Consider the following 7,163-nt stretch of genomic DNA (forward strand, 5'->3'; position numbering starts at 1 on the left):
CGCACCTCAAACGGACTTGAATATATACGCACGTGTGACCCCACCTTTAGACTGCTACATGTAAGGCATCTGTTCGAGTGTCTGTCACTTTATAGCCTGGTATCCAGCCGTAATTATAGCTCCCGAGTCTCTTCTAATCTAATTCTCTCCTCTTCGCAAATTACCAGAGAGGAAAGAAGAGACTCGGAAGCTATATTACGGCTGGATACCAGGCTAGTCACTTTATTCTTTGGTGTTATACTTCTGGTGTAACTAGTAATTGTTTTGGTCAGGGATCACCGAAAAGTAAGTTTACCATGGAGTTTATGAAGAGAAGACATCCCTACAAATGCATGCCATATTGTCTGAAATCTACGACAAGAGGTCTCTATGTAAATAACATCGGTTGCCTGGCTGCAGTATCTTACCTTATCACTAGAGGTCGCTGCAGTACTGGGTACTTACTGTCGTTACCAGGTTAAAGTACCTCCACTTGCTGCCAGAAGTCGCCCCAATGCCGTCTTTAATAATGCATGTGTGGACGGTTGCAATGTTGCAGAATGTCATTAAGTCCTACAGTAAAAAGTAAGACATTGCAACTGAATGGAGAATGGTGCCCCCTTAGCTTATTGCTTTGAGACTGCCTGGAATGATGACGAACCTTGTTTTTCTATTGGTGGTTATACCGCCCGATCCTACTCTGCCTGGATGAATCCATAATGGCGCATGATACGTTCTCCTCTGTTTACCCTTGAGATGATATTACCATCAAGTAAGGAATGTACCATGCACGTCATTATTTACACAGAAGAGATTAGAAGCCTATCAAGACAATGCCATGGTTTATAACGAAACACGATACATTCTGCTTCCTAATTGTTTAAATTGCAACTGATATTACCATCTAGTGAGGAATGTAGGCAAGTTAATCATTATTCACAGCTGAAAAAGATGAGAAGCCTATCAAGATATTTCAGATTGCTATCTGCAAATGATCACGCAAAACAAGCTACCAAACAGGCTCAGGAGATGTGGGACCCTTCTACATACATCAAACCAGCAAAAATTACAGTTAAATATTCTTGAAGTTTCCAGAAGTAGTGAAGCCACCGTGATACCATGGTTTATAATGACGCACGGTACATTCTGCCTCTCATTTGTTTACATAGGAGATGATATTAAAATCTAGTGAGGAATGTGGCCATGTTAATCATTATTCACACCGAGATGGGAAGCCTATCAAGATATTTCAGTTTACTTGAGATATAGACAATGGTCAACCAAAAAAGGCTCCAGAGCGACATGTAGGCCCACAAATTACTAACTTATTCGAGCGTTTGTCCCATATTAGATTACTAGATAACCGACTAGTTTGTCCATATTAGATTACTAGATAACCAAAGGCCAAGAATACAAGCAGCTTCCGTATACTTAAGGGGCTTTTCGCAATCAAAATATTAGGGGTTGGAGGGGAGATTTTCATGAATGAAAACCAACCATTTTTCTACCTTCCCGTCGGACTGGGTGGATAACTTTGGATGTACATTGCTTTATAAAATGTTTCGTCTCCGTTTACGCCCCCCCCCCCCCCCAACCCAAGAACCCTAGCAAAAACCAGCCGGAGACCTTTTTTGTGCTGGTGGAGGGGTGGGGGTGGGTATTGAGGGTGGGGGGGTGGGCGTACATTTTTCAATCTGAGCTCCAAACTTCCTGGATTTTTTACTTTCTTGGCAGAATACCTTGTCTAAACAGTTGGCCCCCGTAGAGGCTAGTAGTTAGTTTTTGTTGGAGTTTTTAATTTTATTTTGGACAGACAAGGACAATATGGCACAGCACCGAAGTTAGTAGCTTATATCAACAGTGCCACATACACAGTACAGGTCCCCCGACCGAAGTCACGTACCAATTTTTACACCAGGGTAGAGTGAGGAAGGTCGTGTAAAATGGCTTTCCCAAGGGCACAACGGCGGGGCCATCGAACTCGGGCTCTTTGGGCTAGTAGTTTGAGACTAGGCGCTCATAGATACTGCCATTCAAAATGATTTTATGGAGGATTTTCATCTCAAAATCCATATGTTTACTTTTGTCACATTAGCATTATGCAATGTTGATTTCATAACATGAATGACATTGACGTGCGCATCGAGTTTCCGCTGTTTGACCCCAAAACAATTCAACCATACTGATAGAAACAAATATCGGAAAATATATATCAATGCCATAGAATGTCAACGTCAATTCAAATGTCATAGAAAATTTCATGTGAAAGAACAAAAATGAAGAATACATTGCTTGGCATTGTGCTTAGTCAGTCGTTCATGCAACCTTCTTAGCCACTTAGATTTTAAATTGAGGGCAACTTTTTTTTGTAAACCTGTCTTGCATTCGCACGAACTCATACATTTTGTGGTTCCCTAAGTATGTCATTAATATAACCAAATCAACATGGCCTTAAAGTACATGGTTTATGCACCATCCAATACGGGAAGGACTTTATTTTTAACTTATAAATCGGTTTCTATCTTAAACAAATAAGTGTGCCCTTTGATCCTACATACAATAGAATATCCAAAAATATAGTTAAATATTTCGAAGTTTCTAGAAAAAGTGAAGCAGCCATATTACCATGGTTCATATTGACGCATGATGCATTCCGTCTCTTCTTTCTTTACCTTGGAACTGATATTACCATCTAGTAAGGAATGTAGCCACGCGTCGATCAATATTATATTATTCATGCTGAAGAGATGATCACGAGATGCCTTTTGAGCCACATTAAACCATGTTGATTTGATTATACGGATGACATCTGCGCGCGCATCAATTTTCGGCCGTCTCCAAAAATTGGAAAAAAAAAAGGTTTCAAACATACACTAAGTGATACAAAGCAGATTCAAAATAAGCAAATGAGCCGTGGATTGCAAAAAAAAAAAAATATTGAAAAACCCGTACTAATGTTATAGAATACTCCAAGGTTTAAAGAATTAAAATGAAGAATCTCTTGGTTTGGTATACCACATTCTGTATGTTAAGTCATTTGTTCAACCTTCCTGGCCACTTTGATTTCATAATGAAGGCATCTTTGCTTTGGTCAAACTTTTTTATTCGCACACTCGCATCAGTTTTGGGGTTTTCCGTAGATGTGATCCAGATAATCCAATCAACGTGGCCTTAGACACTACAGAAACGACAGACGCTTCTACATTGTATACGTTTAAAGAGATCTTAATTGGCACGTTCTTGCCCAAACGGGCTAAATACAGTGATTCGGTTGTATTACATGGAATACTTAAGTAAATACAATCACAAGTACTGCTTATACAAGCGAAGAGTTGGATAAATAAAACATTTGGAGCTATGCTATCATTATCACTATAACTATTGTTTAAATGCGTCTTCCCTTTTCTTGAAACAAGTTTATATGAACTCACATAGTTTTTGTTGTGCAATATTGTGTCTAGCTGTCAATATGTGTATGAACAGTTCGCCTTTGGTTAACTGTTTACTAGTACATCGTGCGTCAGGAAATGACGTTTATAGCTATAGCTAATTGACAGCTAGCAGAGATATGTTTGTCATTGATTTTATCTGTAACGACAGAATTTTAAAACTGCAGTTTACTCGTTTCCTCCACATTTAGTACTGTGCGTTCAATTCGAAGTGTTTATTTATGAGATTTATGTATAATGTTAAATGATTGTTATTGTGATCCCTGTAAGAAGATACGCAATTCAGCCTTTGGCTGCCAGGTATCCTTAATTTTCAAATAAACCAATCATCATCATCATCAGGATGACTTAGACGGGGGTGGGGGTGGTGGTGTGGGGGTATGATTGCTTTCGAAGCCTACGCCAACTTTAATGTCGTATAAAGCCATATGCCCGAACGGCTTATGCTAGCGCCACCAAATTTGGTGAGTTTTCCTAAAATATATGGCAACAATTTCGCAAAGTTCGACAAATTTTCCAGTTTTTCGTGTTGCAATTGCAACCGTTTGTTCACAGGAAGTTTTGCCCCAAAAAATGCTTATTTAGGTTCTAACAATGAATATTTCACATTCATTTGCTTTATTACTGCTATTTTGTCAGATAAATAAATATTATGTTATTGGGAATATATTTAATTTTTGAATATGCATAAATTATGCTAATCTGATGACGTCATCAGCCCGAATAAAAGATGGCGGACCATATGGCCAGATCAAGAATAGCTTATCATTCCTTAGAATTTGCAACAATCTGGTATTTTTTCCTCATGGTAACGTCAAACTTCTTTTCCTTGTTAGATAATATATCTCTATTGTTTCCTAAAAATTGGGTGGCCATACAGCACGTCGTTGAAGAGTTATAGGACTTAGAAATAGAGGGCCTCAAAAGCCACCCCCCCCCCCCCGTCCAGGGATGACCAAGAAAGCCCGGTCAAGACCGGGTTAAAATGGCAATAGTATTCCTTCCTTGTTCTTGATTCGAAAATATAAAAATATAAAAGGCTTAGAATGTTAACACAAAAAATCGCAAAAGGTGCAAAGCGATAAAGAAAATGAAGTACAAAAACGCCGGAGGCGATTTAGTGTCACCCAACATTTGCCGAGAGAAAGGACCGTTAGCTGAGCTACATCCTTGCGGGGTGATGAGTATGTGTCCCCGAACACAAACGTTCAACGCTACGTACAGAAATAACATTTTGTCGGACGTCTGTCAGCACTACGCCATTTTTTAAAGAAGAAATCTAAATGTTATATTAAGTAGACCAGAAAAACAGAAGAAAAGATTTGATTCTTTTTTTAAATGTCCATTTGAACTAAATCAGTACATGGCAGAAAACAAAGGTACAGTTATTGAACTTTGTTTGTCAATGCATTAAACCTGAATGATGGGTGTGTGTATAAAAATCATACTTCATATAGTGGGAATAATGTTCAGTTGCTTTTTCGAAAGCAGAACCTTGTGCAAACGCCTTCTACATAAAAAAAGCCACTTACAAGTGTTCGGTGACCTCATACTTCCATGAAATATTATAATTATGCAAATGACTTTCACATTTGCATAATATATGCTTGCTTATTTACACCTTTCACTAACTTACAAAGGTCACTGTTGACAGCCCAATCATTTACTACACGTACTAAGACGAATCAGGATACTTTCCAGATTAGGGACTTATTTGCATAATTAGTATCAGCTTAACTTCCGCCTGCCACGAAGTACATAATGTAACATGTATTTGAGTCCTATATTGCAAAACACTGTAAATATAGATTTTCCTCATTAAGTATGCGAATCAAGTCCAAATTTGCATAAATTGCACTTCATTATGTACATTTCTGCCGCAGGTATCTGCATGTCAAATATCGTGGAAATCCTTTATTCCTATGTTCCATTATGCTCCTTAACGACAAAAATACTCCTGCAGTTCCAGAGCAAGCTGCTAGGGGGCCCAACCATACACCTTTTCTTCCTTATATCACAAGCTATCTGCCACCAAGAACTCAAGACCATAGCATGTACAGGTATAAAGGTACAAAAAAATTGAAGTTCTGCTGCAGTACCAAGGTCACATAACAGGGGGCTCAATATTTACCTTGACCTTTGTCTTCCCAACCCCTACCCACATACCAATATCATTGCAGTCCATTAAGAGGTTCTAAAGTTATGATGACCACAAATATCCGGAAACACAAACACACAGACTCAAACGTGTACACAAACACACAGACACACAGACAGACTCACTCAAAACTATTCCTCCAGGTAAAAATGCCACGTGAAAATGCAATCTTTGGGTATCTAAAATTTCAAACGTTATAAAGCAGGATTGCTATTGTTCACGTTGACACACGATGCAATCTACCTAGCCTCCATTTGAATACCCTCGAGTTTATTAATATCTAGCGAAGAAAACAGCCAATCATTTACAATAGCCAATCATTTACAATATCCAATCATTTATAATAGCCAATCATTTACAATATCCAATCATTCACAATATAGCCAATCATTTACAAAATCCAATCATTTACAATAGCCAATAATTTACAATACTGAACTATATATTGAGATGTTTTAGCCCTTGCTGCAGCTGGATAGAGCACTTCGTTGGCACTCCGTCTTCGATTTTTGCATGGGGCGCCTCTGTCGACATCTGTTTCCAGCGTCCCTGCGAATTTCTGTTTTGAACCAATAGTTTTCAGCTTTGCAGCAGGCGGTAAGTCAGAACCTTTGGCCGTTTATCCTTTTTTATTCTGCTCTTTCCATTTAAGCAATGAAGGAATGCTCTGCTAAGGGACTAGACGGTATTTACCGTGTGGATGGCTGGTGCAAAGCGGGTCCGGTTAAATTTTTCTTCCATTCCCCTCCCCCGGGTCACATTTCGATGGCCCTTTCCCCACCCAAAAAAATTGATGACCCTTCCGCCCAATGTTGCCAAGCCTTTTCAATTATACACACTTTGAAAACAAACTTTTGTTGGCGAATGGGCGCCGGAGCGTCGTGGGTGCTGGATCCGCAAGCCGTCGCAAAGCACGTTCAGAGAAATATTTGAAGTCTTGATCATCTGAAACTTCATTTCCTGTATTTTAGAGGCACGTTTTGTTTGTAAACTAAGGCTCCTAAGGCCACTTTGTTTTCGCTGACCCTCTCCCCGATGACCCTCTCCCCGACATCCTCGTTTGCCCTCCCCACAGGCAAAAAAAAAAAAAAAAAATTCAATGGCCATCCATCCCCGGTAAATATCGTCCCAAGTCCCAAGCGGATTTTCGACTCCGACTTTTTTTTCTAACGTTTTCTAGGCGTTTTCGCTGGCCAACATGAAGAATACAAGACAAAAAAGAACGCCAAACAACAGCGCCCGAAAACTCGCCAAAATTTAAAACACAGCCGGCGCCGAACCTCTGCTTGGAGACTGATAAAAGTAAGTAACATTATGATTGGCTTTAGCCTAATAGTATATAAGAAGCGGGAAATAATTCGAAACAACTTATTACACGAGAACTTTAAATTTTTTTCTTCATTTTTTAAGAACAAATTCTGTAGATTGAAAAAAATACAAGAAGATAACAAATGGCTTATATAGACATTTTTTGGGCAGATATAAATGTTTTCAACAATTTTCAGGCTCCACTACAGCAACCATTTTCAGGGTTGCTCAGAAAAATGGTGGAAGGTCGCTGAGAGAGAATCGTCGCC

The sequence above is a fragment of the Branchiostoma floridae genome, chromosome 3 (assembly GCF_000003815.2).
Source record: "Branchiostoma floridae strain S238N-H82 chromosome 3, Bfl_VNyyK, whole genome shotgun sequence".
NCBI classification, from domain to species: Eukaryota; Metazoa; Chordata; class Leptocardii; order Amphioxiformes; family Branchiostomatidae; genus Branchiostoma; species Branchiostoma floridae.